Genomic DNA, 18,771 nt, shown 5'->3' on the forward strand with positions numbered 1-18,771 from the left:
CTGCCCCTGAGTTTCAGATTCCGTGGGCCTTGGTTGGGACCCAGGAACTTGCTTTTCTAATGACTTTTTAGGTGATACTGTTGCTGCTGGTCCACTGCATTCCACGCATCCACCCAGCTAGGGGTTACACTCCTAACACCCAGCTCTACCACATATTTTCAAAGACAACCCTTTATTCCTTGTTCATATTATATGTTTTCCCACTCTGTGCTTTTGTTTTGTTTCATTCATTTATTTACTCACTTACCCTCTTAGTCTGCTCAGGCTACTGTAACAAAACACCACACCTAGATGGCTTAAACAAGACATTTATTGTTCACAGTTCTGATGGCTGGGAAGTCCAAGATCAAGGTACCAGTAGATTCAGTTCTTGGTGAGGGCCCTCTTCTTGGCTTTGCAGATGGCTGCATTCTCACTCTATGTATCATCACATGGTGGAGAGAGAAAATGCCGGTGTCTCCTCCTCTTCTTGTAAGAGCACTAATTCTATCATGGGGCTCCCTCCTCATGACCTCATATAAACAGAATTACCTCCCAAAGGCCCCACTTCCTAATACTACCACATTAGGGGGTGGGATTTCAACATATGAATTTGGGGGGGAAGCAAATGTTCAGTCCATAATAATCATGGATTCATTCACTCAGTCAATGGCTCACTGTTTTATCAAAAATCCCCCCTCTTTATTGACATATAATTGGCAAATAAAAATTGTAAATATTTTAGGTTCATAGTGTGATTTTATTGATACACTTCATCAAACAGTTTTTTAAAGACCAATGTAACTGATCCCGTCAAATCCTCTCATGGAGCTTATGGTACAAGGTAAGAGAGAAAAAATTTACCATTTTCATTCACACAGTGCTTCAGGGTTTCCAAAGAGAACTCACATGCAAGCTCCCCTTTGATCTTCTCCAGACCCCTGAAAGACCAATGGAACAGAGATTATTTTACACATTTCACAGATAAAGAAATTGATGTCCAGGAAGTAGTTCAACCAAGGTATTGCCAACCCATGTTTTTCCAGTCCCATGTTAGTATTTTTTTCCACCCAATCACACTACTTCAGTCTTGGTTCACTGTATCCCCTCTCCCTGCAGCGCAAATTGTATTTCTTCTTTAAAGCCTAATCTGTCACTATCTCCTCCATGAAGCTGTCTGTGATAACTCTAGTTAAAATAATTTCTCCTTCCAATAAATGAAGACAACACTTTGTCTCTCTACTGGCATTTTTAAAAAATATAGAACTTCTCTTTCTAGATCCCAGTCTCCATGAGAATAGGATCAATACCTCACTCTTCTTTATGTCTCCCATAGCACTCAGCTCTTAGCTTATAGTATATGCCCATTGAAACTCTAAGAAATGAAAAAAGAATAAAGGTTGGAGATGAAAATTCTACCTACTTTCTGAGTCAATGGTTATATTCATTAGATAATCAATGAAGAATAATATATTTGAAGACAAAAGTAGAGTTCTGTGCTATCTCTATTCTCTATCTCCCTAAATAGCAGTAGGGAGTGAAGTGATTGCAGGGTGTCAGGTGTTTTGTGTTATGACATTTTGCCTTCATAACCTACCAGATAAATACCATTGCTCCTGTTTTCAACTGGAGATACTGAAGCCCCCAACTGTTTAACAATTCCCCCAAATTCAGACACTGGTGGCATGTTAGAGAGGGGACCATACCCAATTCTATTTAACCTCATGTGGCAATTATGAACACATGAAATCACCTCTAGTTTTACTATAATTTTACTATAATTTATATTTACTATATTTTACTATAATTTATTATATTTATAATTTATAATATAAATTGTCCAGCATTTATCTACATAAGAAATGAATTCATTGTAGTAATAATCTTGAGGTCATCTTTTAGTAACATAATCTCTCACCTTATTATTGCCTTGTCATTGATTCACCATTTGTTGAATCTTTTGATCCATTGCAAAAGGGGAAAGGAATTTCACTAATACCATGTGACCAGTCATCACTAATTGTGAAATGCTGGCCTGTCACTTAGACAGTGAATCTCTCTTAACAAGTGGTATTGTGTTATAACAGAACATGCCTATTAGGAAAGAGAGCAGGAAAGGTTTGTGGTAAATCCTGGAAGAAAGTGGGGATGGGGTAGATAAATCCAGAGATAGATCCAGTTCCATGAATAACCCCAAAAGGAACAATGACTTTAGCAACAACATAAAGCTAAGATATTAAAGCAATTTGTTAGACATTTACCATATCATAGAGCTGAGAATTCTTAGAGTTTAACCAAAGGACATTGCTAATGAACATAACAGGGCCTTGACATAGGCAGGTAGGAGACAGACAGCATTTGGGAAATAGATAACTCACCTAGGAGGGCTCATCCCGGGATTCTGCAGCCAAAGTCTTACAAGAGCAGAGACCTACAACATCCTGAAAACCAGATAGACACATCAAAGGTGATTGTTCTCACAAATGTATGAAATACCAAATTGCATCCTTTCCTCTTACAGGTACTGCAATATTTTACCTGGCAAGCACCTGTTAATTTTTAATTGGCAAGAGTTATTGCAAGATCTTACCATTTCATTAGCCATTAAGACAACTAACAGTAAATCTTGGCATCTAGACTTTTTTTTAAAAAAACAATTTCAATGAAACTGTTTCAAGGAATGAAGAAATTCCATAAAAATCTTCCAAACTTTTTGGATCTGTCAGGTGGAAAAAAGTTTCAAAGCACATTTTCAGGCCCCCGGAGTGTTCAATTCAGAAAACTCAAGATACGACAAATGTCCCATTTCATAAACAACCTTCTATTATTATTCAGACTGTCAGATCAGGGAGCCAGTAAAAAGTCATTCATCCAGCAAAGGATAAAAATTGGGGAAATAGATAAATATTTTCTCTAAATCACTGACGATTATGTTAATATAATATTGGCTTTGAGGGGCAGTTTCAATCACTCTGGTCCTCAGAGATAAGACACAAGCAGGGAAGCTGAACTTTTCTAAAATAGAAAACATCAGACATTTGATTATCACTGCTTCTTGGAAAGGGTTCAGAAGTGCTTCCTCAGCCAATGGATCTTGGTTCCTAGACATCTCTGCATTGGGGAATTCATAGTAAGGACAAGGATCTATATATAGAAACAAAACCTGTTGCTAATGTGCGTGCATATCAAAGGACTGGCAGGAGGGAATTGTCATTCTGTCTGGTCTAAAATGAGGTTTCTTTGTAAAATAACAGTAACCATACTAGATCATGCTTACATATTTAACTTTCAAACACAGTTCTAAATACATTTTAAGCATATTTAATCTTCACAATCACACTATGAGATAATTACTATCATTATCCTCATTTTACAGGATAAGCTTGGAAACTTAGAAACAAAAGTTCAACAACCTGCCCAAGGTCACACACCTAGTAAGTAGTGACACAGGCAGTCTGGCCCCAGAGCCTGGGCTCTTACCCAATATACTCTACTGCTTTTTCATATATATATATATACAGTGGTATTTTATATATGAAGCAAAATTATATATATATATATGTATATAAATCACACATTAAAATTTTGAGAAAATGAAATATGGAAGAAGAGAAAAGGAAGATGTGCTACTAATTTCCATAATTATCATTAGCTTTGGGGATATTTGCTTTCAATCATATTTATATGCATTTTTTATCTGTTGTAATTCTAGGATTTTGATTCTTTTCATATTATATCAGAAATATTTCCTATGCTATTAAAAGTGTTCATGATGTTTATTTTTAATACCTGCATAATATTACATAGACTAGATATATTACTCATTGGCAAGTCTCCAGTTGTTAGCTATTTAGGCTGCTTCCAACAGCCCAGGGCAAATTCAAGTGTAGGCTGTGGAGCCAGAGAGCCTGGTTCAAATGTTTGTTTCTCTACTCACTAGCTATGTAATCTTGAGCAAGCTACTCGACATCTCAATGTTTCAGTTTTCTTATCTGTAAAATGAGGATATTAGTTGGTAACTACCTCTACCTACTTGGGTTTTTGTGAGAATTAATTACAGTAATTGAAGTAATGCACTTAAACATTGTCTGCACAGGTATTAATATCCTAAGTAAGTCTGTAGTGAACATCTTTATACATAAAATAATTACATTAAAAAATTATTTCCTAGACATAAGATTACTGAGTCAAAAGATATGAATCTTTTTTTGTTCTAATATCTAATTTACATTGCCAAAGCAGTTCCAAAAAGTGTTATATAGATTTATATGCCACCAGTTATGTAAGAAGAAACGATTTTCCAGCATAGGTTTAACATTAAACCTTCTATTGCTTTGTGTTCCAGTTCATCAATCTGTTCTTCAGCTGTTGCTGTTTCTAATCTGCTCTTAAACCCATCCATTGAATTTTAAATTTGTCAGTTCATTTCTCAATTCCAGAATTTCCATTTGATTTTTATCCATAATTACCAGTAATACGCTGGAATTCCCTGTCTTCTTGCCTAATTTTGTTAATTTATTAGTCACAGATATTTTAAAGTCTATTATCTGGCCTGTAGGTATGGCTAGTGATTTTATTGCCAGACATTATGTATGAAAAATTGTAGAGATAATTTGAGCATCTGGGTGATCATGTCTTTGTCAAGTGGTATTTTACTTTAGCTTCTAACAGTTAGGAAAGTGAGATCTCTTATGGATTCTCTGCACTCTGGGTTCTCCACTTCTCAAGCCCTCTCTGTCTTGAGTCTCTGGGATGCTTTTAAACAAATATTTGCCAGATTTTATGCAGGTTTTCCACTTTCTCTCAGAGGATAAGTTGATCTAAATGAAAATAATCCATAACAGCTGGGAATGTAAATCCTTGACATTAATTTTAAAATAATTGATTAAACCTAAATACAGCTTATTTTTGTTTGAGTGTATATTCAATTGATTATTACTAAGGCTGAATGTTTTTGTTTGCAAATGTGTTATATTTCATCTTTTGTGAAATGTGATTTTAGTCTTATCTCATATGTTGACTAAATACGATTCTATTCTTATCTCATGTATTAGTTCTTAGCTGTGGAGTTTGTATGAGATACTGTTAATAATATGATTACTAACCCTTTTGTTATGTTCAAATAATTGTATCTAGCCTACTGTTTGTTTTATTCCTGTCTTAATATAACCAAACCTATTTTATCTTTACTTTGCAATTTGTTACAGCATCCTAAGCCTATAAAACAAATTCCTTTAGGCTTTCTATAGTTTGAGTTTCGCTACTTTATTATACGTGTACCATGAGTATATAAATTGATTTTTTTCAGTTAATCAGTCCATATATTATAAAATATTTTCCTTTCCCATTGAGTTGTGTTCTGACATTATGAAATATTTCATTATTATATAAGATATAATTTATTTTGACCACATATTTTGCCTTTTTATTTTAATGCCAGTATCACATGGTTTTAATTATTATAACTTTATAATATATTTTAATATTTGATAAGATTTGTCTGTCTCCATTACTTTTCTTTCTCAGAACTGATTTCTACTATTCTTGCCTACTTTCTTTTTCCAGATTTATGTAAAAATCACATTCCTCTCACCATTACCTCAAAATGTGAAAAACAAAAGACACATTATTACTAGAATTCCCATTAAGTCTATACTTTGGAAAGAATTAACAATTTTAAAAGTGTTATTTTTTAAGCCAGAAACCAATATTTTGATTAATTTAATATTTTTATAGCTCTCAAAAAGTTTTATTTACATAGGTAACATATTTCTGTTTACGGTCAGAGTTTTATATATTTTGTTGCTTTGTAAAATAAATCTCTCTTAGAGGTTTACATTTAAGCTAATGGTTGCTAATATTTATAAATATTACTGATTTATGTTAATAGTCATATGTCTGTAATATTTTACTAATTTATTGTCTATTCTTATTTTTGTTCACTTCTTTGGGTTTTCAAGCTATAAAAATATTTTTCCAGTCTATTTTTTTTTCTTTGTCTTTATTTTTTTTCTTTTGTCTATTTTTTCATTCTTTATAGGTCTTTTTTCTTTATTATTTTTTTTTCTTTTTTTTTGTCTTTATTTTTTTTCTTTTGTCTATTTTTTCATTCTTTATAGGTCTTTTTTCTTCATTATTTTTTTAAAGATTTTATTTATTTATTTGAGAGAGAGAGAGAAAGAGAGAGAGAGCAAGGATACGAGTGGGGTGAGAAGGAGTAGAGGGAGAGGGAGAAGCAGATTCCCCGCTGAGAAGGGAGTCCCTCTCAGGGCTCCATGCTAGGACACCAGGACTATGACCTGAGCTGAAGGCAGATACTTAACTGACTGGGCCACCTGGGTGTCCTGAGGTCCTCTTTCTTTAGTATGTTTTATTATGCTGATAAGGGCTTTAAAAATAATGTTTAATAACATTATTATGACAGAACCATTATGCCAACTTCTACCCCACCCCTGTTTTTAAACATATATATTTCTAGTATTTTTACATTATTTTAATATTGACTATTAGTTAAAAATATTTATTATGCTAAAAATAGTCTATTTTTTCTTTTTATCACTTTATCAGGAATAAGTATTAAATTTTATCCAATGCTTTACAAAACAATCTATGAAAATAACCATTTATTTCCTATTTAAGAATATGAAATGTTCATTAGTTTAGTTTCTAACTTTGTTAAGTTTTGCACTGTTTGGGAATACATTATTTTCATTTTTTTGCTACAATGAGCTCTATTGCATTTTTAAAAAGCATGTTAAATTATTTTAGATTTATGCTTATTTAATGCATTATTTTTCAGTGCCATTATTCCTTTATATTACATTAATAATAGTTATAAAATAGCCCTTTTTGCCTTATTTACTTTTTTTGAAAAAAATTCTGTTTGTGACCATGTTAGGCTGCAAAATATTTGCCCTTTAAAAAAGTATCTCCATGTCATTTTTCTTTAAGTATGACTCTTAAGCACCACCAAATCATAATACTTTCATTTTATTTATTTATTTTTATTTATTTATTTTTATTTATGATAGTCACAGAGAGAGAGAGAGAGAGGCAGAGACACAGGCAGAGGGAGAAGCAGGCTCCATGCACCGGGAGCCCGACGTGGGATTTGATCCCAGGTCTCCAGGATCGCACCCTGGGCCAAAGGCAGGTGCCAAACCGCTGCGCCACCCATGGATCCCCAATACTTTCATTTTAATTTAATGTGAAGATCTTTCCATTTGAATAGAAAAATTTAAGACATTTATACTTGTCATAATTTCTTAAGCTTGATTGCACTTATTTCATACTTTCTTTTCAATAATTCCTTATTGTTTCCTTTCCATTTTGTCTTTTGAACTGTTTTGTTTATTTTATCTCCTACAATTATTTACAAAATATTCTTCTTCCCATTCAACTAGTATCTATATTAAATTATTCACAACTATCCTCAAATGCATTTTTATCCAATGATTTAAAAATAAAGCAACAGCGGTGCCTGGGTGGCTCAGTCAGTTAGGCATTGGACTCTTGATTTCAGCTCAAGTCATGATCTCATGGGTTATAAAACTGAGCCCCATGTTGCGCTTTCCTGGTCACTGAGGATTCTGCTTGAGATTCTATCCCTCTGCTCACCCTCCCCTTCTCCTTCCCTACCCCTAGTTCATGCATGCACTCTCTCTCTCTCTCAAATAAATAAATAAATCTTTAAAAAAATAAATAAATAAAAATAAAGCAACAACCTCTAATGCTTTTGTTTTCTCCATCTCCTCTTCCTCACTGTGGTTATTAGTTACAGACTATTCTTTTAAAAATTTAAAAACCTCCTTTTAGGATTATTTTATTAGAAACATTTCCCCCTTAGTAAAGAAAAACATCTAGTCACTAACATCAATTCTTAATTCACTTCAATTTTACCTATATTTTATTCCTTTATTACTTCGTCTTGACCCTCAATTCTTAGTCAGCGCTAAGCTTTTTTTTGGAATTTCCTTTCTTGATTTTTTAATATATCTGAACGCTTAGTGATCTAGACAATAGCTCTTTGCAATTTTTGCAAAGTACTCTTTGTTGTTATGCCTTTCAACACCTTCCGAGTTTAAATATATTCTTCCATTGCTTTTATATATGAGCCAATAATTGGCTATGCATAATACTTAAAGAATCAAGCTTGTTTTGCTTAAAATTATGTAAAAGTTTACCTATAGATTAGTTATGAAGTTTTTCTTCTGTATCTCTAATTTCTGCAAAACAGAAATTTCATCTACTGAAATTTTCATTTAGTCATAATCTATTCTTATTTTTACCTGTTCTTGTTTAATTAAAAACAATATAGTCCCTCCTGCTATATTGTTATAATTACATTCCTAAAAAGCCTCATATTATCAGAAGGTTATTATAAAAACAATTATTTCAAGGAGAAAAGGGGCTGGGGCTAAGTAGTTTCAAATGCACAATAATAAGATAATTTCACCACCGTAATTTCAATAAATGCATTTTTATATTTCTAAGTATTTTAAACTCAAATTGTAAGTAATAAGTTGGTCTATCAAAACCAGTAAATATGATTCTCAACATTGCCAATCAAGTAATGTAGGACTTAGAGTGTAAAGTAAACCCAGATCTTAGATAATGGGTTACTAGGACCATAAAATAAAGTATCTCACAGTTTGTAGCTCTCCAAGGTAAAGAAAAATCTATAATACCAACTGATCAACCAGCCATTCAAACAAATCTATTTCAAATATTTTTATTAGTAACTGGATTTCTACATATATAACTATAGTTCTAATTATGCCATCATGTTAAAGCCAATAATAGCATATATAATGCAAATGAGGTACCTTAATGTATCCATGATGCTGTCTCCAATTCCATCTATAAAAGTCACAGGAAGTGGGAAAAATGATTGAACTTGCATATGGAAACAACCAGTTTCTGGTATACTTCATGTGCTAATATATGTTCACTGTTCCATTTTCAAAAACTGCAAGGACATCCAACAGAGTGGGAGCCCAAGAGGAGAAGACCCCATGTCTTTAATGTGCTTCCACAAAATTCCTCTTTTCTAAGCTTGAAGATCAGCTTCTAGCATTTATAATATATTTCAAGTCATTGGTGCACAAAGCCCAAGAAGCCATCAAAGGGGAAGTCTTCTGCTTGACCATTAAATTTTGGAAATGCAATGCTGGCCAGTAAAGACTTATACTCTGCTAGCATAGGAAAATCCCAAAGTGTGTCAGGGCCAGCAACATAGAAGGCCATAGGAGCATGTTAGAGAGCAAACTGGAATTGATGAAGTGGACTCTTCATTCTTTCCACTCTCTAGAATATGCTTATTTCTTCTATTTTTATTGTTGATTCATAAAATTCTTTTTCAGGTGGTTCTAAATCCTTTAAAAGTAATTCACCAGAAGAATGTTCATATACTGCAACTTATTTGTGTCTTCCCAGAAGTTTCCCCAAATTGGAATCTTAAAATATGCATATTGGGATGAAAAAAAAACAGCTTAAAAACAGTTTTGTTAAATGTCTGTTTTTTTAATTTAATGAATGATTTTAAAAATTAGCTTTATTGTTTTTTAATTTACCATCTGTTAACTCAATAAATATGAGTTCTTAAAGTTAACCTAATTGTCTTGGAATTTGCTGTTTTTGAAGCTGATTAAAGTTATTTAAATTAATTTTATTGTATATCCAGACTAGAACAAAGCATGTCTGCATTTGAATAGATCTTGGCTAATAATTTACAAATAAATGTGCCCATTTTTAAAACAGACTAATTTTGTTTATGGTCCTTAATATATATCAGTCAACTAGAGATGCAGAGATGCTGATATTAGACACTTAAAGGGATAGTATATTAATACACTGAAATTAGTAACCATTAAAAACTGACCAACTCTGTCTTTTGTCTAATAAAGAGGAAGTGTAGAGAGAATATCAACTGGAATGCTATTTCTTTTCACTCTACATTCTCATGGATAAAAGGAGTTGCTATGTTTCTTAAATATCATCCTGCCTCTGGTCATAGTTTATTAACTAAGGGTGGTCACTGGATCCAAATGAGCCAATCAGACTCATCCCTAAGACTATGAAGACAGAATGATGGCCCTTTCTCTGGGTGGCTTGACTGAAACATCCATGGTTCAAGAGCAGGCGGCAATCATGATCTGCTATGTAACTGAGGAGAAGAAGGAACTGACTGTATTGCCATGAGAAAGAGAAGAAATATGGAGAAAGAGGAATGACTGGGTTCTCTGTAGCACTTGAATGCATTTATTCCTGAAACCGCACTGCACCGTTAACTTTGTATTCCACAAAAAGCTCGTGTGCTTTTCCCTTTCTGCTTAAGCTCAGAGTCAGTTTCTATCATTTATAAGTCAAAATAACTTGAACTAATGCACAGGAGAGGAAATCTCACTGGTAGTAATGATTGTTTAACCATGGGTTGTTAGGCTATACTCCTCTCCCTGCTTTCCTTCAGATGGATTCTTAATTTTAACATTTAATTTAGCTAGTCTTTCTTTTATGGCTATTGCTTCTTTGGCTTATCTAAGAAACTTTTGTCTATCTCCAAGTAATGTTTTCCTCCAAAACTTTATGGTTTTAGTTCTACATTTAGATCTATAATCCACTGGCAATGAATTTTTGTGTATGGTATGAGGTAGGGGTCAAGGTTTTTCATTTGTTTCTGTATGGATATCTAGTTATCCTAGCACCATTTGCTGAAAACACTTTCTTTTGTGTATTGGGTTACTTTGGTGGAGGTGGAAGTTGGGGAGGTGGGGTCATCTGAAGCCATCTGAAACTAAACTAATGACTCAATATTAAAACGTTGAGGCAGACTTATTTTATTAACCTTATTAATGAGTTAAGAAAATACAAGTAACTTCCTCACTTAAAAGAATGAGTTAATAATTCATCAGAATTTACTTCTTCTATAAACTTGCATGTAATATACCTAAAATATATCTCATGACTAATAGTCAAATCTGTTTTCTTTTCCATGCTGTTGCTGGTTTACCCCTTTCCATTGTCCATATAATATGCATCCATTTATGTTCCAAATATTAAAAAGAAGCCAGGCATACTAAGATCCAGGCTAGGACTATATCTATTACATGGAACAAACTACATATGTCCAAGAATACTAAATAAAACAAAACTGATAACCAAGTCAAACCAGGTTTCAACTGCTCGCCCTGTGCCTCCCTTTTCTGTATACCATACCTAGAACTTTTACTGCCTTTTCAATTGTATACCTCAGCTTCCAAGTTGTCTCATGAAGATCTAAAAGTAATAATATTATTGTGTGTTCGAGATGACCCCAAAATGATCTCAAAATCCATTGATTCTCAATGTGCAAGTCACAGATGACCTACATACAAATCATCTTCATGACACACATAAAAATATTTAATATTTGCCCAAAACTCTGGGATAAATGTATGAGGCAACTGGCTCAGAAACTCTGAGTATCCTAAGCCCTTCCCAGGCTCTGGTGGGTAGGCTGAAAGTACTTCTAGAAAATGTACTGTAGAGGATGGAAAATCTATAGGTTTGTCTAATAAGAATTCCCTATTTCTGGAAAAGTTATCCCCAATTTATCTTGGAGAACAATACCTCCCCAAATCCCAGCCTATACAGTTTGGCTGTAGTTCTTTTGCTGGAAACTTTGAGAAAGAAGAGTGTACTTTTGTTGGAGTTTCTACATCAAGAAGAATAGAAGCTTGCAGGGACTAGCTTAATATGGTAAAGGGAAAACTAGACTAAGAATAAAGTTAAAACAGAAGTTGACACAGAAGGAAGCAGAAACAAGAGATAGTTGGTGACATTACTTGAGCAGATAGATCTAACTATGCCTTAAGCACTTCTTACACTGCATTTTCCAACTTATGTGTGTATATGTTGATGGGAGTCAGATAAAAAGTGAAACAAAACTTTCATTTATGATTTGGATTTCTGCCTCTTTCAACCCAAGTTTCCTGAATTCATATGGATCACTGGATCTCTGCTTTATTTCTACCAAATCTGAATTTATGGACACGGAGCCAAGGAATCTGCATTTTAAAAAAGCATTCTGTTTAATTCCTATACACACTAAAGTTTGAGATCTACCAGCATGTGGGAATTAGGAGTGAAAAGAACAAAGATTCCCCATCTTGATGTTTGTTGACATCAACAAAAATAGTTATAGAATCAGAACTAGAGTCCAGTTCTCTTTTCTTCCTGGTGACTTGATCTCCCCAAGGTCATGCCCCATTACGTTTTTCCCTACTCCAACAAATTTTTCATCTAAAATATAAACATTTACTAATGGCAAAGATTCTACATTTGGGCAGCATTCATAGTATATAAAAATAGGAGGTGCTTTAACAATTTTAACATAAATGTTACTAGTGAATATGTTCTGGACTTGGCAAACATTTCCACAAAAGTTATAAAAGAGAAAAAGCATTCCACTATGTGTGTAGCTGTTTTAATAGAAAAATAATTTCTTCCAAAATCTTTCAGTAAAAAATAAATATTCCAGAAATAGAGGCCATAATTCTTCTCTGGCTTTGAGTCCCCTTGGCACTACAGCAAGTCACCCAGGAGTACTTGCTTCTTTCTACTCCACTTACATTCCAGTCAATTCACTTTCTATTCCTGTTTACATCCCAGGACTTCCTCTCTATTAGAATAATAATGGCAACAACATTAACAAAAGAAAACATAGTCTTTATTGACTACTGTGTTGAAGCACTGGCATTTGCTAACTCCAGGAGGTAAATACAATTATAATCCCCACCACACGGATGAGGAAGTTGAGGCAGAAAACTAAGAGACTTGATCAAGGTCATGCTAGTAAGTAGTTGAATCTGGATTAGAATCCAGGTGGTTGGACACCTAAGGCTGTTTTGCCTACATGTATATACATTTTGTCTAAATATATATATATTCTTTTTTTCTCTGAAGTTCACTTAAAATATTATAATCTGCTCATGTTTCTTCTTTGTATTCAAAACTCATGGAACACATAAAATGGATGGGTTTTATTGTCCATAAATTATATCTTAAGAAAGTTGAATTAAAAATTTTCAATTTGTAAAGCCAAATTGCTAAGAATTTAAAGACTTGATTGTCCAATGAATTGAGTGGCTTTAAGAATATGGATGTGCCCCTGTATATATATATATATTGTGTGTGTGTGTATAATTATATATGTATTATATACACATAATGTATAAAATAATATATATAAAATATATTAATATATATTAATATATATTAATATATTAAAATATATAATATTATAATATAATATTATATTATATTATAATATTTATATATATAAATATATAATATATATTATGTATTTATATATATACAGATACATATACATTATATATATGTATTATATACATATTATATATAAAATACTATATAGTGTTTGGCCTTCACTAAAAATATGCATAAGCTATACAAAAGGGTCTAGTGTACTTTTACAAAGCCTGGGAGTATGGACTTTTAGGGCCTAGTACAAGAATCATGTGTTTAGCTGGTATTCCTTTACAAGGTAGGATCAGTATGCTTAGTCCTAGATAATATTCTGATGCTGTGCTGATCTTTATGTCCTACTCTAAATGATTTATGCGTTTTTAAAAACCAATAATATTTACCACAGAGAGAAAAATTACCTATGATCAATATAAGATCATTGTGCTCTTGAAAAATTAACAGTCTAACAAAGGAAGCATATGGCATAAGGAGCCCTCAAAAAGTGTGCCCTCCTTCTAAAACTTTAACTTCTCCTTCATCCATTAGCTCTTGAAATATTTATCAGGTGCCCCCTATATACATGAAAAGTTGTATATTATAAAAAGGGCAGTGTTATTAAGGGCTTTGCATGATCCTCAAATGATATGATGGAGTATCAGCTATAGCCTCCAGACTTTTCCTTTCCACCATGCCACCAGAGAGATCTATTATTTTTAAGATTTTTATTTTTAAGTACTCCCAGCATGGGGCTTGAACCCACAACTCTGAGATCAAAAGTCACATGCTTCACCAACTGAGCCAGCCAGATCCCCTCAAAGTGAACTTTCTAAAGAGTTCTGATAGTATTACCCCAATCCTTACAATTTTTAATGACTCCCTATCTCATATAGTAGGAGACATTTGATTGTTGGTCTTTAACCTGATTTTTATCTGTACAGGTTTTCACCCCACATGTGTACTTTGAAATGTGGGTAAGTTCTCAACATTTAATATTTCAATTTTTCATATAAAACCAAATTAGCAACTTCTCCTTAACAATTTGAAGACCAGGGGCACCTGGGTGGCTCAGTCCATTAAGCGATGGATTCTCGATTTTGGCTCAGGTCATGATCTTAGGGTCCTGGGATGGACATCCTAAGTGCCTTTACTCATACTGGTCTCACTGCTTGAAATCTCCTCTATCCTCCTTCTTCCAAGAAGAGTCTCACTTTTCCTCAGGACTTGGTTCAATTCTGCTATAGAACTTTCCTAAATCCAGCAGAGTTATTTACTTCTTCCCAAGTGTTCCCACAGCACTTTGTGCCTCTACTAGCATTGCAATGACTTTTCTTTCTGTGTGCCCAACTGGAAAACGTATTTCTTGAAAAAAAAAAAAAACTCTTAATTATCTCCATAAACACGGTCCTTAATAGAGTATCTGGCATCAATAAATGAGTTATTTATTGAATGAACAAAAAGATGCATAAGTGAACGAACGAATGAATGAATACTTCCAAGAGAGTTTTTTATTTGTGTTGCAAAATTAGATATTTAAAATAAGGGAAGTAACTACTCAAGACAAAATTTCAAAATTTGATAATGATCATGACATTTTCAGATAACACCTTTTTCCCCCCAGATAACACTTCTTAAAAGTTCCTGTTCATGGCACCCTTTCTCGGAAAACAAGTCTTGAAAAATAAAATACATACAATATTAGGAAATACATATAGAGTGGCTTAAAATTGATAGGGTGCCACAATTTTGGGGGAAGGGATATGGGGCTGTAGTACTTCATTCAAAGAGAAGTCACAGCATGCACGTCTCCCTATAATTTGATGGCCTCTCTGGCGCTTACCCTGAAGAATGGAACATTTAGGCCACGAAGGAGCAGGGTGGGATCACTTACCTAGAGAATATTGGCGCAAAGAGTCACTAAGAGTATGTTAGTCCTTAAAAGTTGTGCAGCAAAGCTCTCTACTTTGGGGCACGAGGTAGGCAGCACGATGTGGCCTCATTGTGATGATTCAATGGAGCCATGCAACTAGTCCTGGCCAATTAGGTTGAAGCCCAAATGATGTGTGTCACTTCTGGCCATAGGATTTAAATGCCAGCCTGACACCCTCTGGAGTAATCTTTATTCTCCCCATAGCAACGTAAAACATTCAAGATGGCAACTGTTCTATCAGTCTGGAATCCTGATTGAGGAGACATGGAACAGATCAACTGACTTGCAGCGGACTCACCACAACCTGGAAAACAATTTTTGTCATTGTAGATAATCAAACGCTGGAACTGTTTGTTATCCTGGCATAAGATAGCCTCTCCTAACATAACAGATTTGCTCTGTTTGGCAGAACTAAGACTAGTGGTTGGAAGTTTTAGGGTTTATAGGATTTAGGAGTTTTAGGGTAGAAAGTTTGAGGGAAGTCTGCATCAATCTTGTTCAATTTTTAAAAATGTAATGAAGTATATAAAGATGGAATGAATTACTTAGGATTCTCTTTATTTATACACACGGTACGCAGTCAAGCTTTATTTACCCTGTGGTAACTAGATAAAATGCCTTTATGTAGGTAAGTGGCGAGTTCCCCCTCACTCCCTATGCTTGCCTTGATACCCCCTGAAGGTTTGGACAAATTAAGTTCAAAAATACATTCCAACCAGACATCCATCAGGATGTCTATTTCCTCTGGTCTATAGGAGAAAAAAAAGTATTTTCTCAAATATTCTTTTGATTCCATCCATTTACTGATCCATCAAGTTGTCTTTTCACATTTTGATGTCATCTTGCCACCAAACAAATTCCTTGAAGGCCAATACTGTTTTATCCCTCCTTGGCATCTTTCTCACACTATTTAGTAGGCAATATTTGTGGTTTATCCTCCTGGGAAAATAATCAGCTTTTGACACTAGTTATTATTATTGACCATTTGCTATGTCTCCGATTTGCTTGTCTTTCAACCATTTAAATCAGATTTGGACTTGTTAAAAAAAAAAAAATCTAGAAGCAGAAATATATTACCCTAATAACTTTCAGGCAAAATATCTTTTTCTTCTGGAAAAAAAAAAAAAAAAAGGCTTACCCTAGTACTATTGAATTTGTGGCCAATTACAATATTTCATTAACATCTTAATTCAGTAAGTATTTAATGTATTCCTACTATGTGCCAGGGGGCAGGGTTTACAAAAGAGTTTATCAAGTTATGTTACTTAATGCACTGTACGCATCATTACATAATTCTGTATTATAATAGAGCCTGTGAGCTCTCTGTTCAAGACTATTTAGGGGAAAAAAAGCAAATTCAAAAGGTTGGGGCAAAATGTTCCCTTGGTTTAACGCAGGGGAGCATATCACACTTTCGATTCAGGGGACTTACTTGATAACTCTGGGGAATAAATGAGTGTGTAAGAGTGTGTAAGGGAGAAAAGAACTATCCGCCCGCCCTCTTTTTTTTTTTTTTTTTTTTTTTGTATTTCAATTTCTGTTAAGCTTCATTTCAGCCTTTCAGAATTGGAGAATCAGCTGCCTGCTATAAGAAATTGCTAATAAGCAGTAATTAAAGACTGAGAATTTATTCTTTCCATTCCGAACCTGATGTCATTCCCAGATGGAGATATTGGTACTGGTTAGGCAATTCAGCATTTTGGTAAATTAAGGCAGGAGATTTTGTGTCTCTTGGGTCCTATGGATGCAGAAAGTGGTCCAGGAAGGAAAACTTGTATTTTGTTTTGCCCATGGCATTTATACCTTATTGCTTTGCTTTACAGAACCAGGAGTTGAGGTGGGCACTTCCACCTTAGAAACCAGGGGCTAGTTCTCTAAAATAACACTAATTCATAAACTTTTTATATTCTTATATCTTTGGAATTAAGGTCTCTGCATAAAATGACAACTGAAAAAGATGGACATTCCAGGGAATCCAATACCACTGATAGGAAAGAACTGGCATATCAGAAAGCAGCATGAATACAAGCGCTATCCTCCTTTATTTAGAAAAACCACACAAAAATACAGCACAGTTGATGTGCTGTTACCAGGACTTGAAAGTAGAATCAACCACTGTGTAAAAGATAAAATAAGACTGCACGAATATGAGGATTTTCCCAGCGTGCTTTATTCATAGACATCTGACAGAAGAGGACCTAACAGAGCTTTTAGGAAAAACTGAATTCTCAGCCCACAGTCACTTTCCAGGAACTTCACTGCAAACAGTGCTCTGCGCTGGCGGGATGGAGATCTTAGCAATCTCCCTCCTGCTTCCATAGTTTCCTTCTCTCTAAATACAATTATGTATGGGGACTTAATGAGAGAGCAAGCCTTGTGTGAAAGGAACTCAAGAAAGTGCAGCTTCTAAAAATACACCGAGGAGGCTCTACAGTCCTTATTGTTACAAACTGACGTTTTGCAGTTCAAGCTAGGAACCTAACAACTACACACACACCGAAGGGGGGGGGGGGGGAGTAGACTATGTTTCCTTTCTGTAATCCCCTTAACTTCGAGTAAACAGTAGTAATTTTCTGTTGTCATACTCAATGCAAATTTCCCAAAGACGACAGAACAGAAAACAAAAGACCTGTTAGCTTCCCAGGAGCTGGGTGGGGGCGGGTGGGGGCGGGGGACGGCTGGATGAGAGGGGCAAAGTTGATGGAGCTCTCCTTGTCTCCTCGGCCTGGGGTCCTGAACCTCCAAGTCACTCCGCCGTGGCAGAGGTTTCTGAAGTTTCATTCACCTTCGGGAAAGGCTCCCTTGCCCCTCTTCTCCGCGAGCCCCCCTGTCACTACAGGCTCATCACTTGCCTCCTCCTCTGCTTCCAGCTTCTTGGAGAAACTGGACCTCAGTTTAGGGGTCCTTTCCCTGCGGATTTTACAGAAGCGGCCGACAGAAGGATACCGCTTGGACAGCCGGGCAGGGGCGCGGGGCTGGGGTCTGCCAGAGCAACCCCGCCTTCTCCTTCCACCACGTGCTCCTCAGTCGGGGTGCAGCACTCCTGGATGGGGTGCAGCGAGGGGCGGGGACAGGGTGCGGGGAGATGGACCGTGCAGACTGAGAGCGGAGGAGGCCCCCTAAGGAGAGGTCGTCTCCACCGAACAGGAACGAGAGAAAAAAAACTGGCCCGCATGCCCCTGGTGGGGCGCGATAACCCCACGCGGGCTGGGTTTGGGGGTGGGGGTGCGTAGGGCCCTCTCACCTGACTTCCTCCTCCCCTGGCACACGCACTGCAATCGCCCGCTTCTCCACCCCCCCCCCCCCAAAAAAGCTCAGCCAAACAACGAACAACAGGAGGAAGCCGCAGGCGGCAAGAGGAGGGTGCGCGTGGCGGGGCCCGGGAGAGGTGAGGGGGCAGGGTCGGCGGCGTCGAGAACCGCGCCGCGCGCCCCTCCGCGCACCCCGGGCGCCCACACTTACCCCTAGCGGCGGAGGGTCCGGTCCTCGGCGCCAATCCCGGCGCGCGCCTCGCCCGCCCGCGCCCCTCGGGCCCGCCGCCCCCCACAGCCCGGCCGGCGCGGGGAGGGAGCCCGGGAGCCCAGCGCGGCGGCGGCGGCGGCGGCGGCGGCGGCGGCGGC

General features: G+C 36.0%; 1 long non-coding RNA gene across 2 annotated transcripts in view; it reads right to left on the reverse strand.

The window, feature by feature from the left end:
* Nucleotides 1-292: 292 nt before the first annotated feature.
* The window catches only part of LOC112925607 (uncharacterized), a 39,354-nt gene continuing 20,875 nt past the window's right edge, over nt 293-18,771 (reverse strand). The window contains exons 2-4 of one of the 2 annotated variants that reach the window (XR_011995256.1): nt 2,358-2,420; nt 844-920; nt 293-417 (exon numbers count right to left, since the gene is read on the reverse strand). This is a non-coding gene — a long non-coding RNA (uncharacterized lncRNA). Of the gene's footprint in view, nt 418-786; nt 921-2,357; nt 2,421-18,771 lie in introns of those variants that run through there. The other variant, XR_011995255.1, reaches the window with a different exon arrangement.

Source organism: Vulpes vulpes, chromosome 11 (assembly GCF_048418805.1).
Source record: "Vulpes vulpes isolate BD-2025 chromosome 11, VulVul3, whole genome shotgun sequence".
In the NCBI taxonomy this organism is placed as follows: Eukaryota; Metazoa; Chordata; class Mammalia; order Carnivora; family Canidae; genus Vulpes; species Vulpes vulpes.